We start from the raw sequence: 19,283 nt of genomic DNA, 5'->3' as shown, positions 1-19,283 counted from the left end.
TTGCATAGATCTTGTATGTGTAAAAGTAAACATAAGGAGGAATATAATACTGATCACATTCCACTTACAAGGGCTCAGTACACATGGATGCTAGTTTATAATCTATGTTTACAAAGATGTCTACAAACAGTGATACATAGCTTTACAGATACAATATTCTATGCATTCTATGCAGACATTACTTTCAGTAAAACCATGTGGAAAAAGCCTGCATGAAATCAAGAAATAGAAAGCAGAGTGGACAAAGTTGTAGGACTTCTTGAACTTATTCTCCTGTACTTGTCCACCTTCCTTTCCTTTGATGAACAAGTTTCAGGGAGACTTTTCTAAGATTTTCTTCCTCCTCTCTCTCTCTCTCTCTCTCTCTCTCTCTCTCTCTCTCTCTCTCTCTCTCTCTCTCTCTCTCTCTCTTCTCTCTCTCTTTTTCCTTTGATGAACAAGTTTCAGGGAGACTTTTTGAAGCTCTCTGTCTCTCTGTCTCTGTCTCTCTGTCTCTGTCTCTCTGTGTCTCTCTGTCTCTGTCTCTGTGTCTCTGTCTGTCTGTCTGTCTGTCTGTCTGTCTGTCTGTCTGTCTCTCTCTCTCTCTCTCTCCCCACACCCCCTTGCCTTTTCTGCTTCTTCAGGCACCCTTTTCAATTAGATTTAATGTCTTTTTCTATACTTCTTAATTCTTCTATTCAACTAGCTTGCCTACTGAAATGCAATCTACTGTGTGTGTGTTGGAGGGGAAGGGCACAGAAAGTTTTGTATTTCATGTCAGAGACTTTTGAAACAGTCTGAGTTTGATATACCCTTAAGGCAAACAGTGCAAAAGCCTTTTTGTCACTCACCTAGCTTAAAGAATAGCTTATGTATAACATTCTGCTCTCACCCCATTCACTGTTTCCATTTTCTTCTGGAGTCTGACCTAAGGCTCTTCCTCACCCACTGAAATTCACTTTTACAGCTTACCACCTAGCAAGTATTTCAGGATAAAATGCCTTCTAGAAAGCACAAAGGTAAGGTCTGATGCTACTGTATACTGCTATGTAAGTATACTTTTTCTTGACATTGTTTTTAATCCTACCAAATGTCTAGAAGTGTTTCTATGGCAATTCATCGACATAATTACAGTCATGATAGTTTATGAAAAATCCTGATGACCCTTAAGGACACTGGGAAGTGGGAGGCCCTGCCAAAACTTAGGAAAGCTTTCCTAAGTGACAGAACACACTTCTGTTGTAGTATCTCCTTTATGAAATTCTGTATTTGCTAAAATCACATTGCTTTGTTCCTGACATATCTTCTCAAGAGATCTGGTTTTACTCTAGCTCTTTCTCTGATTCAGCATTGCCCAAAGAGCTTTCTGCAGTGTTGGAAATGTTCCACAGCTCCCAGTCCAGTGCTCATTAGCCAGGGGTAGCCATTGACATCAGCTCTTCTCAGTATTGATAGTGAAATAGATGTATTGTTATTACTGATGATGTCTCACAGCCTGATGTAACTCCTGGGCTCGGATGATTCTCTGGATCTTCCTCAGTATATAGGACAACAGGTGTGCACTAGTGTACCCATATGAACATTATTTTGTACAAAACCATTCTTGTGTATATCCCTCAAAAGGCTGTACATAGTGGGCATTTGCTAAATATGGCTGGCTGGAAAAACTTCCCTTTGCTAAATATGACTGGTTGAAAAGTTTTCCCTTTGGGCAAGCATTTAGCTACATGGTATTTTATACAAGAAAATACCCTACTGCCCCCTTGTGTTCAAATTCATCCCCTTATGCTGGTTAGTCAATCTTCCAGGCAGACTGTTATGATTTATTAATACTGTTCATATTAAAGGAAGGTTTTTACAGAGCTCTGTTTTCAAATAAGACATATTTTCATTCTAGGTCTAAATTTGGTGATCTTAGTAGTTTGATGCAATATGGTTAATATGTAGTATATCATAAATAATTCTAGCATATTTGGAGACTGCTCTTCTCCTCTCCCATCTCCCCCTTGCTGCACTGCTATTCACCCCCTTATAACTTCCTCATTATATCAGGTTGGGGGTCTCTGGACATGTGCTTACATATTATGTATATACATATGCATTTGGAGTGCATGATTATTGAAACTAATGTGCACGTTGAGTGAACTACAGACTTCATGAAATCCTTGTTTTAGCCCCAGTCTGACTCCGAGTCTAAAGGGATGAGTAAAAGACATTTGACATTCCATTCTCCCACAAAAAGAGAGAACTCTTTCGTATTCTTCTTCAACAGCCAATTTACATTACTCAATCAACTAATTCAGATGTTAATCTCCTCTAGAAACAGCCACACAGCCATATGTTGAATAATATTTAACTAAATATTTGGGCAGCTGAAGTATTGTAAGGCCTCTTAAAATAAGACATCATATTCATATTATATTTGAAAAAATCACATATATTTCTATGTTTATTCCTCATGAATTTTACCTTCTAATTATGATAAGAGAAAGTAAAAATCTTGTATTTCTGGACTGGAGAGCTGCCAATGTCCTCTAAACAGGATGTATTTCAACTTCCTCCTAGCTCGACTTAAAACGGCTCTCATAATGCAAGCAGGGGAAAATAGAGTGTTTCTATAAATTGTACTATAACTACAGCATTGCTTGGTAATTTCCTAAATGGAAAGCATGAAGACAGGGGGGTTTCATGTCAGTACTATGCATGGGTTCTAATTATGCCAGACCTTCTTTAATCACATAGATATTTAAGGTAAATAAGTAGGACTTATGTAATGTGTTAAGTGCATAAACATAGAAGTACTAGGAGTGATTATTAAGAAAAACTCTCCCTCTGGTGTAATTACTAAGCAAAATATGACCAATGCCAAGAGAAGCATAACAATTAACCCCTAACAATTGATTTTGTTTTGGATGGCTTGTGTAAATTTATGAGCTATCATAATCCCTTGCCATGTCCATAGTATGGACCAACGTTTAAAAAATAAAGACAATAACAAAGAATTCTGAGACTCCACAAACTTTTCTGCCCAGACTTGCTTCAAACTGTGATCATCAGATTTCATCCTTCTGAATATCTAGGATTAGAGAAATGATTGTGCCAACAGTGTCTGGCTTCTTATGTATTTTATTTTATTTTTTTAATGTTCTCTACTTTTATTAATTTTTTATTTTTCCAACACATTAACTAAAGCTCATTTTGAGATATTTCAATGCATTTCATGGCAAAAATGAATAGCAAATCATTAAAATGTTTTTTTTGTGGCCTATGGGGCTTGAACTCCACATAGGTGCTGTCCCTGAGTTCTTCAGCTCAAGGCTACCCTCCTACTCCTGGGCCTGGGCATTGTCCCTGAGCTCTTCAGGTCAAGGCTACCACCCTAACCTTGAGTCAAGCCCCACTTCCCAAGTTCTTATGTATTTTAAAAGACTCACAGTACATAGTGTTCTTTTGATTGTTAATCTAGAAAACACAATCCATTTCACAATACACCATGAAATTATTTGAATTTACTCAAATTCTTACTCAACTTCTACATAACATTAATAAGCTATTATTAAAAAGATTATATGCTATTAAAGCATATTATTAATAAAAATAGAACACAATATTTCATTTTGTAATGTAAAACACCTACTAATATTTGGCAAACAAATCAAAGGTTCAATAAAGGTTAGTTCTTAATTCTTTCAAAAAGGAAAGAAATGAATTCTGAGACTCATTCTCTCCCTGATCAAATGCTTGAACCTCACCCATAATGGTCATAAGGAAAGAGAAGGAAAGAGAAATACATAAGCAAGTTGGCAGAAAGGACATTAGACAATTTAAAACCACTTTAGTTTTTTTTTTTTAAAGTTATAACACTAAGTGCACAAAGGGGGAGAAAGTCACATTTTGAAATTTCAGAAAGACCATAGGGAATTTATATGAAATCAATGCTCCAGCTTTATTTTAATAAGGTACTTTGTATTGAGAACTCAATGCAAGAAAAATCTTTACTACGTTCTGGGAGAGAGTAGTTGAAACAAAAATGAAGCAGAATTAGAGCAAGTTTCAGATCTTATTTTTTAAATCTTGCTTTAGAAAATTATATTTTTGTATTTTACTTACAATTGAAAATTTCTCATCTTAGAAAACCATAATTGTAGATGAAAATTTTTCTACAAATGCTCTGTGACAAATAACTTTCTAAATATAATCGATTGCAATTGCTCTTTTGGCTTCCACACTCAAGGCCATTAAGAATAAATGTCAGTATTTGTAATGGTACAAAATTGGTCTTGCTGCAATGATAATGATTTCCAATAATCCAAGAGCAGAAGGAAAAAAGAAACTTAAAATGCTTTCTGAGAGTGAAGATAATGTGAGAAATATATTCTTGCAGTAACACAGTCTCAGTCTTCAGAACACAGCTACTAGAAAGAAAGAAATTGTTTGAGAAGCTTACAGTTGGATCTGGAGCACCATTTTACTTAAGAAAAATTGCTTAAAATATTGATTAACATTTCAAATTTTATTGATAAAATTATATGTAATCCACATGTCAGCTCAAAAGTAAACTTGAGAGTATTCATTTCATGGCTGGTTATTTATTGAAATTGTAGGCGGTAATGGAGTATGTTATTAATACAACACATTATCCTCTTAAAAAAAGACTGCATAGAAATGCCTTCTTTACTCCTTTCCTTATTATGGTTTCCACTTGTTTCAAAACTTTAAAGAATCCTGGGTTATTAAAAGTTTGATTAGTTGAAGGCCAAAAAGCTTATGTTGTCTTGACATTTAGCATAAAGAAACAGAGTAAGGAACTCCTGGCTGTTTTTTTGTTTTGTTTTGTTTGGAAAGTAAGTGGACCATAATAAATAAGACTAACCTATGCAACAAGGCAGAAAGCTTAATTTATAAATAGATACCTCTCTGCTATTATAAAATCAAATTAGTACAATTTAGAGAATTCCTTAAAAAGAAAAGAATCTATTGAAACTCCAGATTTCTCAAAAACATTTAGTAAAATTTAAATAAATAATAAAAAATCATCAATAAATTCTAAAATTTGACTTTAATTGTTATTTAAGACAGTATTCCTTATGCTTGCTTCAGCAGCACATATACTAAAATTGGAATGATATAGATAAGATTATCATGGCCCTTGCACAAGGATGACATGCAAATTCGTGATGCTTTCCATATTTTCAAATTTGGTAAACTATTGTTAGGTTGAGTCTTGCTTGCCTTCCTTCAGCCATCTGTGTATGAATCCAGTGGTTGTGGATATGGTTTCTGTTTTGTTGTTTGTTTATTTTTTCTTTTCTTGCTCATTTTTTTTTCTTTTGCCTCTACACCTCCATTTTCAAACCGTTTATAGCAGATAGAGTGAGCACTTAGAACTGTGCCACTAATGGAAGGAAATCCTACCTAAGAAAGTGCATTTCTTTCCAGAGCTATGTCATACAATCCTTTGGGCCTTCTTCTGGAAAAATAGAATCAAGTCTCAGTAATGCCTTTTAAATTATATCCTCTAGTATTACAGACATAGGACAGTACTATATCATTCCTCCATGAATATAAAATACATTGTGCCTGCTTTACGATACGTCATAGTGACTGTGTTTTATCAGAGCTGCTTTTAATGATGTTACTCAACAATGTTTTCTTTCCAGATGATTGAGAAGCTAATTAAAAAATGGTGCCAGGTACAACAGTAACAGAACTTCGCATTTTTCTGGGGTTATGATTTTTTTTATCTTTTTCTTTTTATCAATGGAGTGTGCTGGATGTCTAATTTTGTTCAGATGACTGCTGTTGCTGCTATTGATGCATAATATTCTGCTATTATTGATCTTTTTATATAAATATAAACATATATACATATATATAATTTGAATTTTTTGAAACGTTAGCTGTGCTGTCAACTTTGGAAAAAAATCCCAATTTACTGTGTTGAGTTGGCATTGTACAGAAATTAATAGCCATATTGGTCTAGAAACATTAAACTTAATTTTTTTCATTTGTACAGGGGTAAACACACTGTATTAAATATGTAATGTCTTATCTACATGGGTTTGATTACAGAAACTAATAAAGTATTCTCTAAATAATGAATAAAAGACAGTGTTCCTTGAAAATATACTCTCTACTAAACTAAAAGCTATTGAGGAAAATAGACTATTGGTCCAATAAGTTCAATTATAGTCCAGCCTCCTACTATAAATGATAACCTTTGGTCTCTAAGCAACAATTCCTGATAAAATTCAAGAAGCCTGTAGAATTTGTTGAAAATCAATTGTACAAATGATGTGAACTTAATATTAAAATTTTTAACTCTAGCCAAGTTCAGCAATTTAACTGCACAAAGAATGAGGCATCGTGTGGCAAAGATCCTGATAACAAGTTTGGGAGAGGTGGGGAAGGGAAATGGGGACAAAAACATGAGAAGGGGTATCAATGTGTGAGAAGTAATGCACCTACTACCTGACAAATGTAACTGTAACTACTCTATACATTAAAAAGATGGATTGTTTTCAGGCTGGGAGTTTGGCCTAGTGGTAGATTGTTTGCCTAGCATGCACAAAGACCTGGGTTCGATTCCTTGGTATTACATACATAGAAAAGGACTGGAAGTGGTGCTGAGGCTCAAATGGTAGAGCTCTAACTTTGAGAAAGTCCAAGGACAGTGCTCAGGCCTGAGCTCAAGCCCAGGACTGGCAAGGAAGAAAGAAAGAAGGAAAGAAAGAAGATATTGAGACCGACTTTGTGACCTCATGATGCCTCTGTCTCATTAGTTAATGTGCTTCCCATGGAAGGCTGCATTGTTTCGCTTCCAGATGGCTCAAATAACCTCTTCAGTTCCAGTCCTCAAACTACTGCGTAGGAATTTTACCAGCTGTGCAATGGTGGGATCTATGCCCAAAATGTGGCATTAGGTCATTCTGCAGTAGTTGGGGCAGTGACTACACAAGGCCAGAAAACAGACAAAAAAACAATTGATCTAGTCATTAAAGGTTAGAGCTATCTGTGAGGTATTTGTTTACTGGCAGTTAGAGGAGGCAGCTTTTGCACTTTCCTCCATGCAAGCCAAGCATCCTCCTGGGGACTGCTCTGTTTACTGAAGAAGAATGGCCATGACTTGTCCAAATACTCACTTTGCCTAATGTATCGGTTTTGGCCAAGCACCGACTTCTAAGACTCCTAAGCCAAGAGTTGGAAGAACATAATATTCCTCACGGGCGCAAGGGGACTAAGAACAGAGTCTGTTGAAACGCAGCTCTTTCCAAGCTTTCCTAAGAGCCATCAGTGAAAAGTTAAAATCGAATATGTTCTCTAAACACAATTAATGGATATGCTGAAAGGAAATAGCTGTCTCTTGTGGCAATAACACTCTCCACATCGTTGAAACTTTGATATCAAAGGGGAGTGTTAACATAACGTGGAAAACCAACTAGTGTATTGATCATTTTTACTCCTTATTTCTAGCTACCCAATCTTCAGTTGTTCAGAAAGTACATGGTATACTCAAAAGTTAATATGTATTTGTAAGCACTACATAAATATGAAACAAATCTATGTTTGAGTAAAATTGTGAGGCTGAACATTAAGCATTAATGCTATTCTTAATAACATGTTCAGAATTTCTACTCATGATTTATTTTCAGAAATTTGAATTAAGGGTATATTAACCTGACAGATTCTTTCCAGAAAATTAAGGTGGGTTCTACTCCTGAAAATATTGCACAATAGGGACTGGGAGTTTGGCCTAGTGGTAGAGTGCTTGCCTAGCATGCACATATACCCAGGCTCAATTTCAGGGTACCACATACAGAGAAAAAAGTTGGAAGTGATGCTGAGGCTCAAGTGGTAGAGCTCTAGCCTTGAGAAAGTCCAAGGACAGTGCTCAAGCCCTGAGCTCAAGCCCAGGACTAGTGAAAAAATTGCAAAATAAAATGTGATAAAAAATTAAAAAAACAGAAATCTAGCTGTTCATAACCGTTCTTAAGTATCAAGGTATAAATCAACAATTATTCACAAAAAAGGCCACATTATAGAAATAGTGAATCTATTTCTCAAGTTTAACAGACAAACTTAGGCTATCCAGGTATATCTGTCAATAAGAAAGAATTTCACTATGTAGCCCTCAAACTCACAATTCACTCAAAATTCAGCTTGCTGACTGCTTCGATTACAGGTATGCACTAACATACCCTGCTTAGAACCACTTAGTGTCCCATTAGAAGTGCTCTAACACATGTATCATTTCTATATCAATTCTCAGTAGCTCTACACTTACTAACTTCACATAGTCTTTGGTCCAACTGCTGTAGAATTAAAGTCATATTTGAAGAACCTTGTTCCTCTTACTTTTGTACATGTGGAGGAACTCCAATCCAGCTGTTAGAAGGACTGGGCTTCATCAAAGGCAGCTGCAAACACTCAGATGGTCCCTGTGGAAAGTGAATGAAGTTGATTTTCCATAGGGAAAACTCACAAATGTAGCTTATGAATACAGAGAAAACTATGACACTGTTTCCAAATTCTCATGGTGTAGACTATAAGAGATACATACTTCCACACAGAAATATTCAGAGAGATAAATCAGAAGTTGAAAATATTGAAAGGAATCACATTGATCAAGATACAAACAGCTTTGTTAAAAAAATAGTAACTCCTTTGAACAACTACTTAAGGTTAATAATATTTTTTAAAATAAAAAGTCATCATTAACACAAAGGTATGACCATTTCACCCTTAACATTCACTTTTGAATGTATCTTGTATATTTTCTGATTTTATAATATTTATTTTTATTTATTAAAATTAATTTTTTGTCAGGGTAATGTACAGAGAGGTTACAGTTAAGGTAGTGAGTATATTCTTGTCCTCTATATTTATTGAAGTCTGAGTCTGAAGCTGGAGCTTATTTACTGGTGCTTTCCTGGTGATGGAAATTCCTCCAATTTGCTCCTACAGGATTGCAATTATTAACAAAAATCAGGCACATTAAGTGAGTTCTATTTTTTAATATATATTCTTACCTAAGACAATACATCTGGCTATTATTTAATGATTATTGATATAAGTTCAGGTCTAATGTCAGTATCAATGGGTGTAAGAAAAAACGCATAGAAATCTATGTAGGAATACACTTTCAAAGAATGATAAATCATAGCACACAGAAACTGATCTCATACAGAGGATTGAGTGCTGAACCCTGTGTCCTTTAGGATACATAGGTATTGTTAGAGAAAGACTTAGATCTGACACCTCATTCTGGAGTCAGAATGACTTTTGAAAGTCAAAGAAAAGAAAATTATGGTAACAGACTCAATTAAAATGGGGAAATCAAGAGGCAAAATAGTACTGAACTCTGATTAGGAACATGGAAGGTCGCCCAGACTGGAGAATGTCACTATATCTTTGCATTCTTATAAATGTAATAATTTGATCATGTCCATACATTCTTCTGCTCATTCTAAAGAAATGAAAATCACATACACACAAAACAACTCAAAGTACATCATATCTAAAGGAAATGTCTCTATCAGAAAGATACATTTTTGTTGTTGTTTTAAAGAAAAGCCTCTATGAAACATTGGGTCATAGTGCTTTGCTTGCTTCCAAAAACCCATAAGGTCAGAAGCCATTCTATGTTTTAGAAGAATTTAAATAATCAAAGAACAAAATTTACCAATTTTACACATAAAAAGAAGAAAATATTAGAAGGTATGAATATGATCAAATTATATAATGCAGGTATCATGATTAAATCCCTTTCTATATCTATCTATCTATCTATCTATCTATCTATCTATCTATCTATCTCTATATTTCTATGCATATATATTTCTCTCTCTTCTATACATATGTATATATATAGTGTATATATATATATATACACTAGTAGAATAGTGTAAAAATTATGCATTTTGCTGGAACTAGAGATCATTTTATTTTTAAATTTTTTAAATGTTTTTTTGCCAGTCCTGGCCCTTGAACTCAGAGCCTGAGCACTGTCCTTGTGCTTTCTCAAGGCTAGAGCTCTACCACTTGAACCACAGCACCATTTCTGGCTTTTTCTATGGGTATGTGGTACAGAGGAATTGAACTTGGGTCTTCGTGCATGCTACGTAAGCACTCTACCACTAGGCCAATCTCCCAGCCTCAGATCATTATGTTTAGTGAAACAAGCCAGACTCAGCAAGACAAGTATCCCATGTTTTCTTTGATACACAGAAAACAGAGAAAAAATAAAGACAAACATAGAAGAAGGACAATTAGAGAAAAGAAATAGGTTGAAGACAGATGGGAATGGGAGATGAAAGGATAATGGGACAAATATGGATAAATTATTTCATATGCATGTTTAAAAATGTCATAATCACTAAAACTGCCAAAGGATGAAAATTGATATAAATTATGATATATGCAAGTTATGTATCCATGCTATTTAGATAAATTTCTAAATACTAATACTCAGATAATTTCAGAAGACTACATACTTTAGAATGTTATTTCTATTCAACTTCTATCTTGATAAACAATATTTTCCCTCACATCATGATAACAGTCTAGTCAGTTTGTGACTTTCAACCAAGAATTAAATATGAATTCCTCAACTAATTTTGCCTACTTTTCAATTTCTATATCTGTACAAGGTCAGCTAACACAGGTAATAGTAAAAGGAAGGTAAGTTTACCTATAAGTTGTTTAAAGAATTCATAGTCCAAAGTAAGACATCACAGAACATAATTCCTCAGTTCCCATGTCAGGAGAATGACAGTAACTTCTTAAAGTTTCAGCAATTTGGTCTGGAAAAAAGAAATGAACTTAAACTACTTCAGAAGGGATCTCTCTTTTCTCATCTGATTTATTTCTCTCCTTTAGATTACACTGAATTCAGGTAGAAGTAAGGTCTGCTTTTTCTTTTTTTTTCTTTTCACTTTTTATTGTAATAATATGTAATGGTACATCAATCATATTCCCCCTTTGTAATTTTGTTCCAATTCTAAAAATAAGGTTTATTATATCATCATTAAATTTGATAGTTCTCTGTATATTCCGGATACAAATTCTGGTGTGTGTTTCGCAGTTATTTTTCCTGTCAAGTTGATGTAATTACCTAGTCGTGTCTTTTGAACAGAATAAGGTTTTAAATTTTGAAGTCCAATTTGTCCATTTCTTTTTGCCTACATTAATATTTTATGTCTTTTCTTTGTTCTTTTTTACATATATTTTTTATTGTAATTAATAGAAGGGTTACATGATATTTGCCAAATAGATGGTGCATTAATTCCCATACATTGATACCCTTTCACATGTCTTGGTCCCCATTTCCCTTCTCCCCACCCCCACCCCTCATCTTGTTTTTCCCCCGTTCCCTATCCAATTTCAAATAACCAAATACAAATATATCCGATATATCAGGTAACAAAGTGAGATACTGTAACAATATGAGATAACCAAGGGACAGCAAAAGAGATGAGAGATAACATAGTACATTAAGGACAACAATCATTCATTTTATGGCTTATGTTTCTATATCCTAGAGATCCTTTCATTTAGCATCCTACTATATGGCCTTTTGTATCAAGGTTTTGCTCTATTGCAAATCTCTGGTAGGAGAGCCCAAGGTTTCTACTGATTATGACAAATGAGGGAAACCATTGAGCCTAAGTTCCTTTGAGTCTGGCTTACTTCACTTAATATGACTTTTTTCTAAGACTTTCCATTTCCTAACAAATGGGGCGATGTCATTCTTCCTGACAGCAGCATAGAATTCCATTGTGCACAAATACCATATCTTGTTGATCCACTCATCAACTGAGGGACATCTAGGTTGGTTCCATATCTTTGCTATGGTGAATAGTGCTGCAATGAACATTGTTGTGCTAGTGGGTTTAGTATGCCCTTGTTTCTGGATGGTTGGGTAAATGCCAAGTAGTGGAATTGCTGGGTCGTAGGGGAGCTCTATGTTTAGTTTTTTGAGGAACTGCCATACTGCTTTCCATAGTGGTTGAATGAGTTTGCACTCCCACCAACAGTGTAGTAGTGATCCCTCCTGGCCACATCCCCTCCAGCATCTGTTGTTATTAGTTTTCCTGATCCTGGCCATTCTAACTGGAGTGAGGTGGAATCTTAGAGTTGTTTTGATTTGCATTTCTTTTATGACCAGAAATGTTGAGCATTTCTTCATGTGTCTATAGGCCATTTTTGTTTCTTCTTCAGAGAAGACTCTCTTTAAGTCTTTGGCCCATTTTTTTAATGGGATGGTTGTTACTTTGGAGATTAGTTTTGGAGTGATTCAGTTTTTTGAGCTGTTGATATATTTTAGATATGAGGCCTTTGTCTGTTGTATGGTTGGTGAAGATCCAAAACTAATCTCCAAAGTAACAACCATCCCATTAAAAGATGGGCCAAAGACTTAAAGAGAGTATTCTCTGAAGAAGAAACAAAAAAGGTCTGCTTTTTCTATCAACACCCCTAGAAATGTATAACCTTCAATCCTCAGATCTTTGCCATTTTACTTAACGAACTAGACTTTGCAGATATGATTGAACAATGAGCTTGAGATGAGCAGTCCAATATAATCCAAAGATACCTTATAAAAGGGAGGTAAGATTGTTAGAGACACAGTTTTTAAGGTTTTAGAAATTTGTTTTTGGAGATAGTGAAAAGAGTGGTGACGGGCCGGGAGTTTGGCCTAGTGGTTAAAGTGCTTGCCTAGCATGCATGAAGACCCAGTTTCGATTCCTCGTACCACATACATAGAAAAAAGCCAGAAGTGGTGCTGAGGCTCAAGTGGTAGAGCTCTAGCCTTGAGAAGGTCCAAGGACAGTGCTCAGGCCCTGAGTTCAAGCCCAGGACTGGCAAAAAAAAAAAAAAAGAGTGGTGAGCCAAAGAATAGCTGGAAAAATATAGAATCAATTGTGTCCTGGAGATGTGGATAGGATACAGCTGTGAGATAGCATTGAGTGAGGACTCCTGACTTTTAGAGCTGTAAGAAGTTTGTGCTATGTTTAAGTCACTGTATGTGTGGGAATTTGATTCAACAGCAATTGTTATCTCATACTCCAGTCCTTGCTCACTACTTTTTGCTTCATTTGAGGTTTACGAATGAACACAGAAGTGATATTGACTCACCTCAAACAGCCAAATATTCTGCAGTTTGCTGAGGTAAGAGAAAAGTGAGGCTTCAGGAAGATTGCAAGGTCAATGCAATCCAGATCAGTTCTGTTTTGCTTTTTAGAGAAAATTTAAGAGGCTTCAATCTATTGTATTTTTCTCAAACCTTGGGTTAGACAAAATGAGAAACAAATTGCTAGTGAAATTAGGAAAGGCAAATAAATGTTGATGTAAATATATACAGACTTAATTTTGAATTTTTATTTATTTATAGATTATATAATTATAGATAACTATTTTCTCATTTCACTGAAAATTTAAAATTGTCAGAGGAAGAAAGTGAAGAATATATATGTGTATTTACGGGTTTATATGTAACCTCATTGTATATGGCATTCTGAAAGAATGTTTTTAAAGCAAATGTTCCCAGGAAATTAGAACCAATATTCATATTTCCCCTATAATTCTCTTCTCCTTGCTTTTGTATCCCAAACTGATGCATCGTTAAATGTGTGCATTTTCCACTAATATATATTTAAATCTAACTGATTAAAATTCTCCTTTGATAATAATTGATGGGTATTTTTCTCTTCCTACCTATTGCAAATACAATCAACCTACCAACTGCCCAGATGTTTGCTAAGACTGATTCAGTGTACAACCCATAATAGTGATGTGGGGTTTTTGGTAAACCTTATATCTAAACCTAATACAGTTGAAAAATTCTATGTTTCCTATATATTATTAATGTCATAAACAAAATGAGGAAGAATTCCAGTGTGTGCAGCTACTACACATTTCAATGATGTGCAATTAGCAAGCTTTATTCCTGTAAGCAATTTAAGAAAGAACCTTTTATTTGCCAGACATTTCTCGCACCTCTATTTGCTTCCTTAGTGAGAATTCTCACAGCCCCAAGTTCTGCATTCCCAATAGCAAATGGCAGAGGGAAAGCTGTGATCTCACTAAGCAGTGCCAGAGAACTTGTGATTTCTGCATAACCAAATGAAGGCACAGACTTTATGAGTGCCTTAAACCACTGCTTTTGTCAAGATCTCTAGAGTGTAGACAATCAAAGGAAAAATAGGCATTTATTTTAAAGGTTCCAGTCCTCATTACATTCACCTACTGGCCTGATAAACAGTCTTTCATTTAAAGAATATCTTTGTGTTTGGCTTTTTGGTAGAGGGCTTGCCTAGCATGCACTTAAGACCCAGGTTCATTTTCTTGGTGCCATATACATAGAAAGAGCCGAAAGTCGCGCTTTGGCTCAGGTAGTAGAGTGCTAGCCTTGAGAAAGTCCAAGGGCAGTGCCCAGGCTCTGAGTTCAAGCCCCAGGACTGACAAAACAAAAATAAAAACAAAAACAAAACTATATTTTTGTACTTAATTATGTGCTTTTCTTTTCAGGCTCAAACATTACATTTGCACTAAAAACAAAACAAAAACAGAGTGGCTAACTATTCTTCCTCTTATAGGACTTCTTTGCTCTTCTATCAATGATCACTGTGTGGCTGAACTTCATTATGTCACACCTTTCATTTCACTGGTGACACTGACTAATGCTGAGAATTCACTCTTCTCTGATTTGAGCATCTTGTGGCCAGACTATAATTTGTCAGTCTTCTCATTACAGGCAATCAATCAATAAGCCCACTCACAGCAGTCTAAGGGGGCAATATCCAACTTATCTGAGTCACTCTGCCTTTGATGACACTCTAGGTAAGTTACAACATTTCAGAAACAATTCAGCCTTGTTCTTAAATTGTGTCAAGCATTTACTTCCTGTGGTTCCTATAATTAGCTGGTTTCAGGGCATTTAATTAATCACTCTTTCACCTTTAAAAACTTAACTAGGAGAAGTCAAGAGCCAGTAAGTACTAAAATAGGCTCAGAATTCTTACTAGTAATGCTTACTTGATGACTATGAAAAGATTGTGGCTTTCTTTATCTTGAAACTATAATTGAACTTCTATTTCAGGTGGAAAAGCTAAACCCTAGGAGACCCTGCTTCTTCAGCTTAGGCCACAGAATTGACACAGACAGGCATTTACTGGACCTGCACAAAACTCTTTCCAATACATGAGAAAGCTTCCCTGTCATTCCCAGTTTGTGCTTGGGTCCTCTATTCATGTTCCTGGGTAGAGGACTGGCAGACGCACTTGAATTTGCACAAGTTCTAAGGAGAAAATTTAATGCTGAGCAAGGCTAGAGGAAGGTAAGAGGGAGTCTCTTGCCTTGAGAAATGGGGTAAGTGCTTCCAGGGAAAAATGCCCTCATGTGCAAGGAGTATACCATCCTGACCTTCTAAGACATTTTATATATTAATATATATTATACTAAATGGACACAAGCAAACATGACATCAAACCTCACATCACCACCTTTCCACTAGAACACAGAATACATGCTGCCTTTCTACCCCAATTCCTTTGTTTGGAATAGTACAATAGTAGGCTTAATGCTGTTATTAAATGAGATGTCAAATATAGATCCGTAGAAACACACCACCAGAATCCTGACTTAATAGTAATGATAAGTATTCTATTATTTTTTATTTTGTTTCCATATAAATATTTTGTTTGATTGGGGAAACTGATAACTTATTAAAGTTAATGTTCACATTGTTTCTATCTCTACTTTTAAAAGAATTTGTAATGGAATAGAATCATAATCATTTGTTCATATACTCAGGGCTGCTTTTGAGCAACTTGGCAAAGTTTAGTTATTGGAACACAGACACCACTGCTCACAGAGCCTAAAATATTTACTCTTGCAGACTTAGAAAACATTTGGAAAGCCTTCAAACCTGTGTAGATATGTGAGACATCAGAAGAGTACAATTTATTCTAACGCACACAGCAAAATACATTCAAAGCTAGATGTAATAGCTAACTCACTGAAGGAGAAATGGTGTTAAATTTCCCCTGACTGGGGATTCTGGCAATTGGATTTTGGAAAGTTCTCTGGGATGACTGAAATAATCATGTTTGAATTTCAGATAGACACAGAGAATCAGTATTTTAGTCCATCTATTGGTTCTTAATAGCAAAATTGCTCTTTCTCAGTAAATAAAAAAATCTCTCTTGTTCATCTTTAGCAATTCTCTTTTTTTATTGCACTTGTTCATTTTCTAGTACTTCAACGTGCATTCCCATTTTTCTGCTTTTTATCTCCTTTAATTAATAATGGACATCTTGAACAACATAATTTTCTTCAATTCTGATTTGTTTGTATGTCATAGGTTTTGTAAAAAAAAACCTTTCTCCTCTTCACTCTTCATTGATAACTTTTAACTGTTCTTTCCTTTAGTGATATTTAATCAAGTTTATTTCTTAATTTCTGAATACTAATGATACATTTTACTTTACTTTCTATGTGTTATATAAACATTCACCTTTTGGATTGAAAACACTCAGTTGAGCTTAGTGCATGTTCATTTTTGAAAAGTTCTACAGAAACACACTAACGTTGATTCTCTAGTTAATGAAATAAATATGATCTCTCTTGATATATCACTATAGTAATGGACTCAAGTATACTGATATCATTATCAAGAGTCTCTATGATTTTTACTTTTTATCTATCATATTAATTCAAATTTCAAATGGGCATATTGAAATATTCCATTTAAGTTGGGGGGCACAGAGAGACAGACAGAGAGAAATAAAACAGAGATATCCAGAAAGAGAGAGAGAGAGAGAGAAAGAGAGAGAGAGCGCAAAATGAACTCAAAATATGTCCTCATTTATATAATCACAAATACATCCTGAAATGCACAACGTTTATTGTTTCCAGTTATTGCTCTCCTTGATTTACATAGCCTTCATTATATTCTTCTTCTGACCCACTTAGAGTTTCAGTCTTCTCAAGCTTTTCTATTTTTAAAGTGAATACCTGAATGAGTAATTCTACTGACTAGCTCTGTAAATATTTGACAAGTTCCTTGGTTCTATCATTAGTTTTCCATACATAGATACTTGTGAGATTAGTAACCTGGGAAAAAACAACAACATCTCTGGTCAGCCATCCAATCTAAATGTCCATGATGTGCTGAAATTCATCTCTCAGATGTGATCCTACGTTAAGGCACTAGATGGCGATAAGATATCATTTAATGAGTGACAAGGTTAGGGTATTGGGTTTTCATCCATTAAACTCAATTATTTAAGGATGAATTATATTGTATCATTTTCTTAAGATTTATATACTGATTTCACTCTTTTTTAAGAAATCTATTGTTAGGTCCATACGGCAAAAGTTTGTGGAAAGGGAAATGAAAAGTGTTTTTGCCAGTGTTGTTCAGGTTCAGCAGTGATACCTCCTTGAAGTCTAAATTAACTTCAGATAAACTTATAAATTTGCTTATTAGTCTCCAAGTATTCATGGCCAGAATATCTTCCAAATTTGGGGAAAATACTATGTGATTTTGCTCTGGATAAAACTTCATTTAATTTTTTTCAGAGTTAATCATCTCAATTTCAGAACAGTGATAGAAAGAAATCAGTTAGTGTTACTTATGTGTATAGTGCAATACGCTCACACAGCATTACCCGCCATTTTTCAGAAATATTTTCCCTATATTAAGTCATTATTATTTTGTTCTGTGGAGTTTACATTTTATCATTTCACAAATAAATCTTTGATTCTCCATGTATAATCATGGAGAATCTCATCAAAAGTATAATGCTCTATGGGAGAAATGCCAGTGAAAGAAATTGAGAATCAGAGAAAGACAGACTCTATTAAACTCTCTTTCCTGTTTTCACAAAGGTAGAACTTGTGGCATTCAAAAAAATCTAAATGTGAAGGAAGAGATAATGATAGCAACCAGAGATGTATGAACCTAACAAATTCAATGTAGATTTGATCTGTCAGGGCAGGAAAGGAATAGTGAAAATCAGACTTTAAGTAAAAAATATTTAAAATAGTTTGAAAAAAATAGTCTGTTTGGGCTGCCAAAATAATTGCTATTGACTTCATGGCTTAAACAACAGGAGTCTGTTTGTCTAAGTTCTGGAAGTCCACAATCAACGTGCCTACTAATGTGGCTCCCTGGCAGAGAGTAACATGTTGCTTTCCATGATGGAGAGACCTAAGCGTGCTCTGGCACTAATCCCATTATGAGCGCCCTGGCCTCTTACTCTTATCTGAATTTGTTTCCCACTGAAACCTTATCCACAAAGAGAATCACACTGGAGATTAATGCTTTTGCCCCCTATACATGAATGGGAGAACTGAAGAGAGGAGATTATCTAGTCCATAGCACAGCTATAAATAAATATCCATATGTAGCAACTGAATATTTTTCCAGTGTAGTAGAGGGTTTAAAAATCAATTAGTTGTACTCATAGATTTCATTTTGATTTGTTCACACATGCACATGATGTTCTTTCATCATACTCACCTCCTGTATCACTCCCCTTTATCTCTCTCTTCCCAAATCAGTTTCAACCAGCTTCATTACTCAATTTTCATTCATATGAATAAAGTATTGTGAGTCTGTAAATCCTCTTCCATCTTCTACATTTCTCCACTATATTTTCAAAGTTCCAAATAAATTTCATTCACTGGTGAAAAGGCAGAAACCTTATAGACATACACATTTATAGCATATTTATATAGGAAAATATATTAAATATAAACACACAGAATACTACCTATGCTGTATCACAAATATATGATAAGGAATACATAATATTTTTATGATACATAATATGTCTGTATGATCCTTAGATGTTTTGAACACTTTATAACATTTGAGACCAGTAATATAACTCTATAAATCAACTAAAAATTACGAACAAAAGCAATGATAAAAATCAACCACTAAATTAATATTAAAATGAACCAACCTGGCAAAATGGCACTCTTTATTGAGACAAGGCTCACAAGCTAGACCAATCCTGAAATCCAAATATGTGAGAAGTGGAAATAGCAGTGGTCACAGCAGAAAACCAGCCCAAGACCAACTATCTGAAAAATAACTAAAGAAAAATGACTTGCGGGCATGGAACAAGGGCTTCTGTGTTTGTCTACCTAATATAAAGGGCTCAATTCAGGCCCTAGTATTGCCAAAAAGGGAAAATATTTGTTTATTAATATGTAATAACCCTATATTAATATATGAATATACATTCATCAATGAATTCATATTTATTCTATTAAGATAATCAAATAATTTTTAT

General features: G+C 34.8%; 1 non-coding gene across 1 annotated transcript; it reads left to right on the top strand.

Annotated features, from left to right (window-relative positions):
* The first annotated feature begins 5,066 nt into the window (after nucleotides 1–5,066).
* On the top strand, nucleotides 5,067–5,173 carry LOC150056263 (U6 spliceosomal RNA). Its single transcript, XR_016537350.1, has one exon. It is a non-coding gene; the product is annotated as a U6 spliceosomal RNA (small nuclear RNA).
* Nucleotides 5,174–19,283: the final 14,110 nt, after the last annotated feature.

This window comes from Megascapheus bottae, chromosome 12 (assembly GCF_031878675.1).
Source record: "Megascapheus bottae isolate mThoBot1 chromosome 12, mThoBot2.hap1, whole genome shotgun sequence".
Taxonomy (NCBI): domain Eukaryota; kingdom Metazoa; phylum Chordata; class Mammalia; order Rodentia; family Geomyidae; genus Megascapheus; species Megascapheus bottae.
The sequence above is the reverse complement of the archived record's forward strand: the minus strand, read 5'-3'. Positions and strand labels throughout refer to the sequence as shown.